The sequence below is a fragment of the Protopterus annectens genome, chromosome 6.part0, assembly GCF_019279795.1.
Source record: "Protopterus annectens isolate FY-2018-M chromosome 6.part0, PAN1.0, whole genome shotgun sequence".
NCBI classification, from domain to species: domain Eukaryota; kingdom Metazoa; phylum Chordata; order Ceratodontiformes; family Protopteridae; genus Protopterus; species Protopterus annectens.
Window position 1 is genome coordinate 299,068,990 of NC_056737.1, and position 12,770 is coordinate 299,081,759.

Genomic DNA, 12,770 nt, shown 5'->3' on the forward strand with positions numbered 1-12,770 from the left:
CACACTGAACAGTGATCATACATTATTGTTAATGTTAAATCATTTAAAATTGTGCTTTTCTTGTTATTAGTAATGTTCTAGAATTCTATGTCCTCATTCCCCACAAGTCCACCACTGAAAATGGACCTTTTTGACTAGGCTCAGTTACCCTATTCTGGTAAGCAAAGACCAAAAAATAAACTCAAACTTATTCTACTTGCTTGATGGCAGGAGACAGTGAGCCTGTTTAGTCTACCTCTTAAGTTCTTTCAGCATTATACCTCCTGATCTTTCCTGTCTTCTCTTCAACTCTTCTCTACCTGTCTTCTTGAATGCCTGTGGTGAGGAGTCCATTTCTACAACAGGGATCACCTGCCTTCTCTTTGAGAAAGTATTTCTGCAGATCCATAGAGAACTTGGTCTTAGTCTGCTGTGTGCTTCATCCTCCACTGTCTGTTTTTCCTGTTTATGACTATTATCTGTCTCTGGCGTTATCTTGTGAACCCATAGCATTTCTCCACTGTCTGTTCTAGTATTTAAGAAAGAAGAGTTGAGAGTCTGTAGTTTCTGATCATATTCTTTCCCTCCATCCCAGTCACTTTTTTGGTTGCTTTCCCTTGTATCCCTCCACTAGTAGTGGTTCATGAACAGTACGTAGTACCTATGGTGTGGCCTGACTGTGGTTGATGTATTGGATCATTATCTGTTTGCTCTTGGTGTCTCTCCCCCTTAAGATCACTCCAGGATTCTGCTGGCTGCTATTGCTGTCTCACTTTTGATTGTGTTCATCCTACTCGGGTCCACTCAGCATTCCAAGATGTTTTTCATGGGTCACTGTTGGAGTCTTAACAGGGATCTCTCCCACTGGTGAATTCAGATGTTCAACCTGACTTTCAGAGCTGAGTGGCCTTCTCCCAAATCTGGTTTGATGTCTGTCTATCAGACATCTCCACTTACGTAGTATAGAAGTGGTGTCAGCCTGTGCCATCTTCAGCTCTTTTTTTGCCTTTTGTAGTCCGCTATTGATGTCAGATATGATGTCTGTGCCCTCAAATCATAATCCATGGATGTCCTTTCTAGGATTCCACAAATCCTGTCAGCTGGCTGACTCAATAAGAAACTTGCATTTGTTTGTAAGGCACTTCTACCTAGACAGTTGTGTATTTGGCAAGTCTTCTTCCTATGGTCCCAGCTTCCCTCCCTTTTAGGAGTGGGCTGAGCTGGCTTAGTGTTTCTTCTCACTTTTTGTAGCCTACAGCCAGTTTCTGAAAAGCCCTTGGTGTTGAGCTCCCTATCCCAAGAACAAGAAGGATGTCTGCCTTAGAAGACAGTAGAACTCTTCTGATGCTGAAGATAAGTAGGAACTGGACTACAGATCACAGTTTTCCTTCCCTTTAGGTTTAATACAGATAGTGGTTATACTTTGGCCTTTGAGCCACCACCAGTAGACATATCATTTGGGAAATATTTCTCCCGCTCATGAGAGAACACTTCAAATGGTAATCTCGGGAGGCCTCATCTTCCCAGGAGAGGTACTGGAACCTTTTGGGGCCACCTAAGCCAACATTTATTCCTCCAGTCCAAGAAGTCTTTCTTTGATATTTTGCAATGGGAACCGGTAGATTTGCTAAACAATATTCAAATGAATTATGTTTTTGTAAATATAAAAATGCTGAAAGCTACTTTCAGCAATCATTGAGTGTGCATTTTTCCTGACTGTTGTGTGACTTTGAATTATCAGGTTTGATGAGTGTCACCTCACATGGGGTAGGGGTGCATGGAGGATTGCTCTCCCAGCAGAAAAAAAAATTCCAGTAAAAGTTGTACAGAAAAAAATGTTTGTGCGAGAAAGTAAAAAAAAAAAAACTATATAACTAAAAACTTTAAAAACCAATGGAGAGAAAACTCCTGAACTGGTATTTTAGTGCTTTTATTCTTCATTTGTGGTTAGAACTTCTTCAGAAAAGTAATGTCAACTAGTGGAATGTGTCAGTTTTATAAATGGAGCACAAATAGTAAAACCAACAAACAAAGCAAGAAACAGCCAATACCAAGGAAAGAATAGTAATCCAAATAATATCACAGAAGCAGCCAATTACTCTTAAGGATTACAAAGCAATAAACCCAATGTCATCCGACACTGCGGAACTGTACCTGTGGCAAAGCAAGTATTCAGTGTCATCAAAGGCTTCCCAGGTTAACTTTATCTAGTTGCCATTCTGAAGCATAGCTGCAGAAACAGTAAAACACATAACTGTATAGTGTTTACTACAGTGTCATTGTCGTGCAGCAGTAAGTAAATTTCCTATGTGGCAGATTTGTCATAAAGCAAAAAAATTTCCCTAATGTACCAATAAATCTATAACAGATTCTATGTGCTGCTATAGTCATGCTGTATACTTAATGTTACACTGTATTGTTAAGGAGCAAATTCTAACTTAATGTAAAAACTCAGGGGCAGACCACATGCACCAATAGCATTGTTTGTAGTGAAAGTTTGTAGAGATGGTTTTAAAAAACAGAGACGGTGATGGCAATTGCCATGTCTAAAGCACTTGTTGATTGGTGTGGGCCCATTGTTCAAAGGGTATGATTAACCTACCAGGTTTAAATTTTGTACTGAGCAAAGTTAGAGGTAATGTAACAAACTATTGTTTGTAAAAACAGATGTGTACAATAGAGTCTACTAAGTAATGTGACAACAAATACAGAGTCCTCAGGAGAGTTCAATGTACCTAAAACTACCCTCCGTCTCCTTGGGACACCGACATACATGAATACGGAGTACAAAAAAACCCCCCAGAAAGTAAAGGCACTACGAGTGCCAGAAGCACTCAGTTGGACTGGTGACATTGTTAAAGAATCACGATTGGGCTATATTAAGTCAAACTTGGTAGGATGATAACAAATGTAAAATAGCCAATTATAGTCATTGGTTGAAATCAAGCAAGTGCAATATTCCTAAATGGGTCAGCAAACATTATGGTATCCTGTGATTAGGAAAAGTAGCAGGTGCTGCAAGTGCAAGTAAAGTATTCAAGAGCAGGACTAATGAGAAAGGAAACACAAAAATGGCCAAACTTCACAACAGGGGACCCGAAAGACCACAAAAGAACCGCAATCTGTAAACAGGCATAATCGGCAAAAATAGTTTATTGCGAGTAACCTGTAGGTATGAGGTTGCCTATCCTTAAACCTCTCCATACAGTAATAGGTAAGCCTGCAGACGGAGAGTCAAAAACCATGTATGCTATGTAAGCAAAAATGGACTAGTCAAAAAAAGAGAGACAAAACGTCATGTATGCTATCAAATTACTACTGAATTACCCCAAAAAATTACAATTAAGACATGTTTCTGTTAAGCTTAAAAAATAGGTGAAGATATGTCAGTCATAAAAATTCGTACTAATGTGTATAAGGTGCATGCAACAATCCGGTAAATCAAATCGGGAAAATACTTATGAAAGCGAAAAACATAGTAAAAGCAGCATGACTTATTGGACTTATTTTCTGCATCAGACTGCATAAACTGTGTGTACTGTATAATGAAATCAGTATTCTGTTGTCACTTAGAAATCATCTGTCCCAACGTAATGCACACTTAATGTTAATATTTTCGTTTAAACCCTGGAAGGATTCAGCATTCAACAGCAGTTGCCACTTTAATTCCCTCACTTCAAGAAAAGTGTCACCGTCACCAAAAAAAAAACTGCTGAACCTGTTCAAGAACAAAGAACTTAAAACATTGAAAACCTGTACAACATAGACTGTATTTACATAAAGCATTTTTTACAGTCGTTGTTATGAATAGTTGTACAGTGTTCTTTAATGTGGCTAGACAGTTTTCTTGGAGTGTTGCTGACATAAAAACTGGAACAAGTATCATATGTCCCTACGTAAACTACATCAGAAGTGTGTCAGTCCTAAAACTAGTTGAATTTAATTGTTTCATTACAGCATTCAAAAACATAGTACAGCTCTGTTAAAATATAATTACAGACTACACAGGAACCACAAGTAAACATGCCTGGAGACTTTTCAGTATGCTCAATTGAGTCAATTAGGGAAGCCATGTCAGAATGTTCAAAGGAAAGCCGCAGAGACTTCGTTTTTTTTTAATGTGTGAATACTGGTGAACCTCCCCACATGCAAGTGAACTTCTCTATTACTGGTAATAACATCCCAGTTATTCTTAATATCCCTAATAGGAATCATAGCTAGACTAATAGGTAGCAGGAAACTGAGGTAATGGTCCGTCACATCACTTTGCGTGGATGTAGTAGAGGTTTGGTCCGATCTGGAGACCTGATATGATTCTGTGGAGGTTTGGTTCTGTAGTGTAACTTGTTTTGTAGTTGGTTGTAATCCATGCTTCAGAATTGGATGAAACTTGGTCTGGAGTGTGCCACTTCCTGAAAAATATCAGTAATAAGTTGCTTCGGTTAATTCCGACTAAGAAACAGGTTACTTAGGAGCTGCCATTCCTTTACAAACATGCTGTTCTCACTCACAGTCCGAGACAGCCTAATAAATTGTCCTCTGGCTATGTTTTTGTTAATGAAAAAAAATGGATGCTGACTATTGAAATCTAGTAATTGCGGTAAGTTTTTTTTTCTGTCTTTTTCCGGAAAATATTAGTCCAAAAACTGCACAGCCAGACCCCCCCCCCCCCCATTAATGGAATTTGCTTGAATGTCATTCAGTAAATCAACATGAATCCTTTTCAGACAGCATCTTTGTAACCAAGCTCCCCATACTTTACCTCGAAGAGACCAGGCAGTTTTTATAGTGTTAAGGATTCTCACAAGTTTCCATGTAGGAACCCTACTGTAGATCACATACAGTGCACTGAGAACTGCAAAATTAAGTATTGTGTCTCTAGGACAGAATACTCATCCCGGTGACATGGAAAGCAGGTTGTTTGACAGGTTTGGAGAAAATGTAAGCACTTCAGCAGTGCTCGCCTTTAAAGTCCTGAATGTTCAGACCTACTTTCTGAAAGTATTGGGAACCATCATTAAAGAACTCTAGGATAGTAGGGAGTACAGGGTGAAACCCCTGAAGGGGAGTTATAATTGGCCAAGCCCAAACTGCTACGTTTTAAGCATGCTGGAAAATGTGGGTATGATGCTGTGAGTGTAGCATCCAGGGCTACTTAAGTAGGGTCAGATATCAAAAGACATCTGAAGATATGAAGGTCCATCTCTTTTATTCCCACTTAAATAAAGAGATGCAGCTTGGAGCACCATCTTATTATTTGTTTGTTTAAAAAAAAATAGACAAAAGGAAAACATGGAGTCAGATGCAAGTTTTACTCTTGTCAAGTGCAATTGAAATTACCCTGTAAGTGAGACTGTACTTGTTGTATGGAGAAGGCAAATGGAAGGCTGTACAGAAAAGAAACTGGCAGTAGAAAAGGTAGATGGAGGTCTGGGGAAGCCCTTGGGGGTTTTCCCTCCAGGAGTAAGCAGATGTGACATTACCAGCAAAATACTTGCACCCTGGCCCTGTATCTCCCACCCACTTCCTTATTGTCCAGTCCCAAGATAGGTGGCCAGCTGACATTGTTCTACCAGAACTGGTCAAGTATAACTGGAGAATACTTGATCTTGAATTCTTTCCAGAGGATACAGACTGTGACACCCAAATAAATAAATACATTAAAAAAAATAATTTAACTTTTCCAAAAGACCAGGAACACCTTGTTCCCCTCCCCCAACCAAAAACACCTTTAGCAAAAATGCTACAACAAGGGGCCGTAGAACGCGTTTCATTTGGTGAGAAGGATTTTACTCTAGGCTACTACTTTTCCCAAGAAAAGATGGATCATGGAGACCCATCTTGAGTTACCAAGATTAAACAAATTCTAAAGTCTCCAAGTTTAAAATGTTGAGTCTGCAGGTCTGTCTAGCCCTTTTTATTTATTTATTTTTGCTGAAGAAATTTTATTGTATGTTTTCAAATAAAAGTATTCAATTGACAATATAAACAATATTAATAGTAGAATGATATAATTACAAGGAAAAAAAAAACAAAGCAAACTACGTATCCAAGGATTAGAATAGTTCAGACTCCATCAATAAATTCTTCTTTCTCTCACTTGTCAATTTTTAGTTTAACTCTTTAGACATTTGAAATGAGATTTTGCTGATAAAAATTAATTAAGAGATATCACTTTTAACCAAGGATTATTGATAAATAGCTTAGGATGAATTATTTTGTTCTTTTACTTTTAATTTGCTACATGCTGTTCCTTTTAAAAAGGATAAACAGACTCCAAAAGAAGGTGATTTGGTGGATCTCCATTCTTTTGTAATGCATTTCCTTGCAACTGCAAGGATAGACCGTAAAAGAAAAGTTTAAAATCACAAGTATCGAGTACATTAAATAAAATTAAAAACTTGGATAAAGAGAACTTATCTGAAACTAACAATTTCAGTGAATCATTTTACACCAAAATAAATTTAGAGGGGGACAATCATGAAAAACATGCAACCAATCAGCATTATGTACTTGCAGACATCTCCAACAAAGAATATTATTTTTACCATTAAATTTAGCTATTTTATTTGGGTTTAAGAAGGCTCTATGTAAAAATTTCCTTTTTTACCATTAAATTTAGCTATTTTATTTGGGTTTAAGAAGGCTCTATGTAAAAATTTCCTTTTAAATCTATGCCAGTAATGAAACCATGGTTTACTATGGCAGGGATAGGTACCCAGTGGTATAAACTTTGGCTTGTGATACTTGTCACGGCAGAAGTGACACCCAGACCCCATGTGCAAAATGGGAAAAGAGGTTGAGTATGGATGAAGGGAATAAGACCATGAGGTATATTTAATACATGATATTTGAGATTTGTGTTCAGAGGTTAAAGAAAAAATTTAGATTTTATTTAAATTTTGAGTTTTGAAATATATTTTTTAATTAATTATAAAAATAATGAAAATATGTAATAATCTGGGAAGTGAAGATGGGAAAGAAGAACAATTCCTAAGTTTGTGCTCTCACAATTTGTATTGACAGCCAATCCTGGGGATCCAAATAAAATTCTTTAATAAGTTGTTGAGAATCTTTGACTTTCAAATCTTTAAAACAATGATGCCAGCAGACAAAATTCTTAGATTCCCAATTAGTAAAATTATGACTATGTACTTTGTTGAGGAAATTTCTGGTAATGTTAAAATGAATTATATATTTAAACCAAAACTTGGTGCCTATATTAGAAAGGATAATATTTTGAAAGTCTTTAAAATAATGCATAAAAAGTTAGAATTTGTAGAAAGAAAAATGTTATTTTGTAAGTAATTACAGAGAAAATGCCAGAAGAAAGTATCTTGATTGATTGAATTATTATTACTTTATTTCTTTATCATTTCTAAGAAGGGTTAAATGCAGAGTTTTCCAGTTAGTTATAATTAGGATCCATCCAATTTAATATAATTTTAAAGATTTATGCTTTGATAATAAGTCTCAATATTTGGTCAGTTAATTCCTCCAGAATCCCATGTTCTGATATGATGAAAAAGGCTGTTCTGGGTTTGCTAGGGAACCAAAGAAATTTTAGTAATAGTTTATTTCATTGATATAATGCTTACTAGGTACAAGAGACCGGACTTGTGTTAAAGATGATTCTTTTCCCTAAAATGTTGTGTATATCAGTTGAAGTATATCTTTAAAGGAAATAAAAATGATTATTCCATTTAGAAATAAGATTCTTTGTTGTGTTAATGATATTATAATTAACAGTTATTTCATCTGTAGACGTTAGAAGTGTAATCCCTAAGTATTCCAGTGAAGAAACTTGATTTCTCAATAATATGTTTTTTATTAATTAGGATTTTCTATTTTTATTTAATATTAAACATTTAGGTTTGGATTAATTAAAGTGAAGACCAGAAATGTTTTGTAATAAATTTATTGTAGATTCTAGTTCAACAAACGTTGATCTTGAATTTGAAAGAGTTAATAAAATATCATCTGCAGATAACATAGTTTTGCAAGAAATTTGTTCAAAAATATCAATGCCAGTAATATTTGAATGTGTTCAAATTAAAATAGCAAATAGTTCAATGGCTAAAGAACATAATTTAAAACTTGGACAACCTTGTTTCTAGTACCTATAATTAGAGGAATATGCTGTGAAGTAAAGAGACCTATCTTAACATAGGCAGTATTATACCTATAAATATTTTTTAAAAGAGAAATAAAAGAATCAGGAAAATCAAATAATTCTAAAATTTTAAAAGAAAATTCCAATTCATAGAATCAAATTATTTTTCAATGTCTAAACTAATAAGTAATGCTTCTTATTTCCTATTGTTTAAAACCTCAAAGTGTTCATATATGTTTAATGTTATCATAGGTTTGTCTTTGGTATTTAAAACCTGTTTGGTTAGTATTAATTATTTGGGCAATAATAATGGACATAAAATGTTATTTAAAAGCGAGATAGGTCTAGAAGAAGAAAAAAAAATGTTGGTCTTTATTTTCTTCCAATGTAGGAGCAATTAATGAATATTTCCAGGAAGGTGGAAATTTTTCCTGAGAATGGATCACAGTTAAAGTTTTATAGAAGAAAGAATAAAGGAAGGAAAAAAGTTTATAAATTTCAGTTTTACGTGATATGTCAAGATACTGTTTGTTTAATTATTCTGTTTCTTTTGAATTATATATGTTATCCTTTGAAAATCTAAACTGGGCTTCTAGGAGTTGTAATTGGATGTTTTATAATTTTGAATCCATTCTTTACTTTTATTTTTATACCAAGTTAAATTTTAACCAAACATATAAGCCTTTAATGAATCCCAAATCATGACTATATTAATATCAAGGGTGTTATTGAACTCCAAAAAGAAATTTAATTTGGAAATTAACCAAGGCTTCCTTGATTTTAGTTATATAAGTAGGAGTTCTCAATAAAAAAAAAGTTGTTAAAGTTAGTTTTAAAATAAGGGCATCTTGATTAGAAATTGAACCAGGAATGATGTTAAAACTCGATATCCCAGAAATTAAATCTTGTGAGACCAAGATTTTATCAGTTCTTGTCTGTGTACCATATTTGTTATCTTGATGAGAAAAGAGCAGAACCAGGATCTTTCATGCTAAACCTGTCTTTTAGATTAAGGGGTTCTTTCCATTTTAAGAGTTTTTGCAGTGGAAGTTAATCTTGTCTTCCTCTTATTTGCTAGTATTGGAGTCCTCCAATATACATCTAAAATATCTACCTATATTTAAATTACCTGTATAATTCTTAATATAATAAAGTCTAGATGTTTTTTAGCAAGATTTTGTCCTATACCTGGAAACCAGTACAGATTAACTGGAGTCTATAGCCTATTCTTAAATTTCAAGGATAGATGTCTAATCTTCCCTGTCATAGTTCATTGCAGGAGCAAGGGCATCCACATCTGCCTTATCTGGACAATTGCCTGATTCAGGTACAGTTCCTGGAGTAGATGTATAGTGCATTGGAATCCCTTCAAGGCCATCTGAGTAGACTGTGTTTCCTATTTAGTCATGCGTGAGTTTCTTCTTAGACCCCAACTCAGTAAAAAGTTATCTACTACAAGAAACAGTGAAGTCCCTTTTGGTGTACTTTCTTGACCTTTTAGGGGAAACAGTGGTAGCATCCAAGGAGTTCCTGAGCCTTCTGGCCCACATGGCATATGCTATATTCATGGCACCCACCAGTAGACAGATTTCTGTAGAGGCAATTTCATTGGCACATAAAGAACACTTTGGAACATCAGTTTAACTTCTTGGAGCATGTCAACCCAGACCTTGTCTCTGTAAAGATGTGGGATGGTGGATAAAGCAAGTCCAAAATAATGTACCAAACCAGACTCTGACATGGCATGGAGTGCATATACCTTGGACTTGAAAGAATAGGGCACCTTAGGGTCCCTAAAGAAGCAAAATTGCACACAAGCTTTAAAGAGATAATGGTGGCTGTTCAGACTTTCAAATCTTTGAAGACTGTCTAGAAATGAGGGGCCATGTTTGTCATAACGGGCAAGGGCGGGAGGGTGACACACCCTTGCCACCTTTCTAGGCTAGCACAATAGGCCCTGAAATTCAGTTTGCTACTGAACGCAACTTGTATACAATACCAGTGGGACAACATGGCAAATCATTTAAGCAGGACTTCAGCAAACTTGCACAAGTGGATGCTGGACAGAGGCACATTCCTAGACCTCATGAACAGATGGGGTGTAACAGAAGTAGACTTATGAGCAGTTAGCAACTGAGAAAATTCTGCTCCAAAGCTCCAGGTAAACTTGCTTGGGAAAAAGATGACATTATAGATCTCCCTGCTGTGCATTTGCTCTCAAGGATAGTTCGAAAGTTGGACAGGCCAGTTGTTGTATCTTTCGGCTTTTCCCAGTTAGGGGTCGCCACAGCGGAACTCCGGTCCACTAATGATTGGCAGTAGATTTTTACGTACCGAGTTGCCAGCCCTGATGCACAACCTTCAACGAAGGTACGCCCAATCACGCATGTCTCCACACAGAAGACGCTTTAGCTGAGAATCGAACAAGACAACGTCTTACTGTGAGGCGACAACACTACCGCAGCAATGGAGAGACCAGTAATGATACTAATTTCCCCATTCTGATCCAGACATCACTGGCTCGTCCAGCTGATACAGATGGCAAGGACAAAGCTTTTACTACAGATTCAGCTTGTGAATCTCTTGTCACAGTGCAAGGGTCCCATATCTGTAACTGACCATATTCAGCGTAACAGTGTGGAATATGTGATTCTTTTACTCTTTATCCACTTTTTGAGAACTTGCTAAAAATCAAAAGGGAAACTAGAAGGCAAAATACAAGGAAATCATACTCTGCTAAATAGAAAACATTCTTCTTGTGCCAAAGAAGAAATCCTCACCTAAAGCAAGCAAATCCACCATTTTTTCTGTCTCTCCTTTTGCCAAAAGTATTCAGACTCTTGAGTTATTGATCTTGCAGAAATTCAGCATCAACTTCATTTATAACCACTCACCTCATAGAGCAAGTCAGAATTCCTCTCAACTGCCATATGTCATGCTGAATGTCTTGTAACTTTTTTCACATTAAGTTGAATTGGCTTTATCCCATGACAAAGCAACTTTTTACTTTGGACTGCATCTTTTGATCTGCTTTTTCGTTCCTTCCTCCAGACTTGTGTTTTCCATCATATACTACGTATCTTTCATCAGTTATTTTCATTTACTATTACTAACTACGAATTCCACCTAGAATAAACTAATTTGGTTCAAAATTAACTGCTTGTATCCAGCTCTGTGGAGAATCTCAGACTCAACCAGCTTCCCGAAGCACCATAGGGCGTCTTCTAATTCACTGTTTTAAAATATCAGGTTCATTTGACTTTTGGAACATTCTCTCATGCAGATCATCTTATGCCCCTTTTGACCAGGTGTTGAGAATAGTTACCATTTTACAGACTATTGTTACATGATAGATACCATAAGCAGTTACCTAATATAATTGTAGAAAATTCTTCTTTTGTTTTCTGTTAACAGATTGTGAGAGAACTTACAGGCAGAGTGGGTAATGTTTTCTGTTTTGAAAGCAGAGAAAAAAACTTGCATGCATGTTGCTGTAGTAGCAGGTGACCCCAATTCCTTCATGCTTTGTGAAGCTGTTGACTGAATGAGCATGGTTTATGTTTCTTGTTTTCAAATATTTTTATTAAATTTAAACACTTGAAAGTATTACAAACATTCTTTATCAAGTTGTGCATAAATAACTCTATACAATATTTACATTTGGCCTAATATAAAAAATATTTCACAAGGGAGAAATAAAACTATTCATTTACCAGTATACATTCAGAATATTTAAATAACATTCAGTCAAAATGATAAAGAATGAGATGTTTTAAGAGTTTCTATTAAACCATGAACTTTGATCCAAGGATTATCAGACCATTTCCTGTGGTGAATTCTTGTTTCCTTGACTTTTTATTTCTGTGAGAGCTGATTCTTCCAATAATAATAAAAACTCTTCAAAGGTGGGTGGTGCAGATGATTTCCATTTTCTAGTTAAACATTTTCTAGCCACTGCTAAAATAGTCAAGAGGAGATAAAAGTTGTTTCTCGTCATAGAATTCATGACATTTACATTCAATAGAATTAGGGGTTTGGCTAAAGTAAATGTATCTGAAAATAAAGCTTGACAGAATTTACCTATGTCAACCCAATACTTATTAATTTTATTGCAACCATAAATGATGTGTTCCCAGTCAACTGAACCATAGAACATCTCCAACAAACAACAGTGGCTGATGATTGTATTTTAGCAACTTTATTGGGAGTATAAGAAGCTCTGTGTAAGAATTTCCATGTAAAGATTTTCCACATTTGTAGATTAGAAGTTAATTTCACAGAGTATAATAGATTGGATTTGACTTCTGGGGATAAATTTAAAATTTGACCCTTATCAATACATTTCCAGAATTTTTGTTTGGGTATAGTTTTATAGTTTATTAGAATTTTGTAAAGATTAAAGATTAAGTTAGGCCAATTCAACTTGTATATCAGATTTTGAATATAGGTTTAGTTTTAAATGAAACTTTATGCCTGGACTAAAGCAGATACAGAGTTGTACATGTTGCAGTAACAAAATAGAAACAATGCATACATACATTTGTATGTTATTTGCAATTATAAATGCAAGTGATATTATTTACAGTATATAAAATCAACTCTTTATAGCCTGAAAACGCCTCCAGGTGTTCCTGTAGTCATGTCCTACTGTCACCTGCAGGCATCTAATATACTCTGT

The 12,770-nt window shown here is 35.6% G+C and overlaps 1 protein-coding gene across 2 annotated transcripts in view; it reads left to right on the forward strand.

Annotated features, from left to right (window-relative positions):
- SNW1 (SNW domain containing 1) overlaps positions 1-12,770 on the forward strand; it is a 1,165,034-nt gene that overhangs the window by 300,282 nt on the left and 851,982 nt on the right. The gene's annotated exons all lie outside the window — the stretch shown is intronic.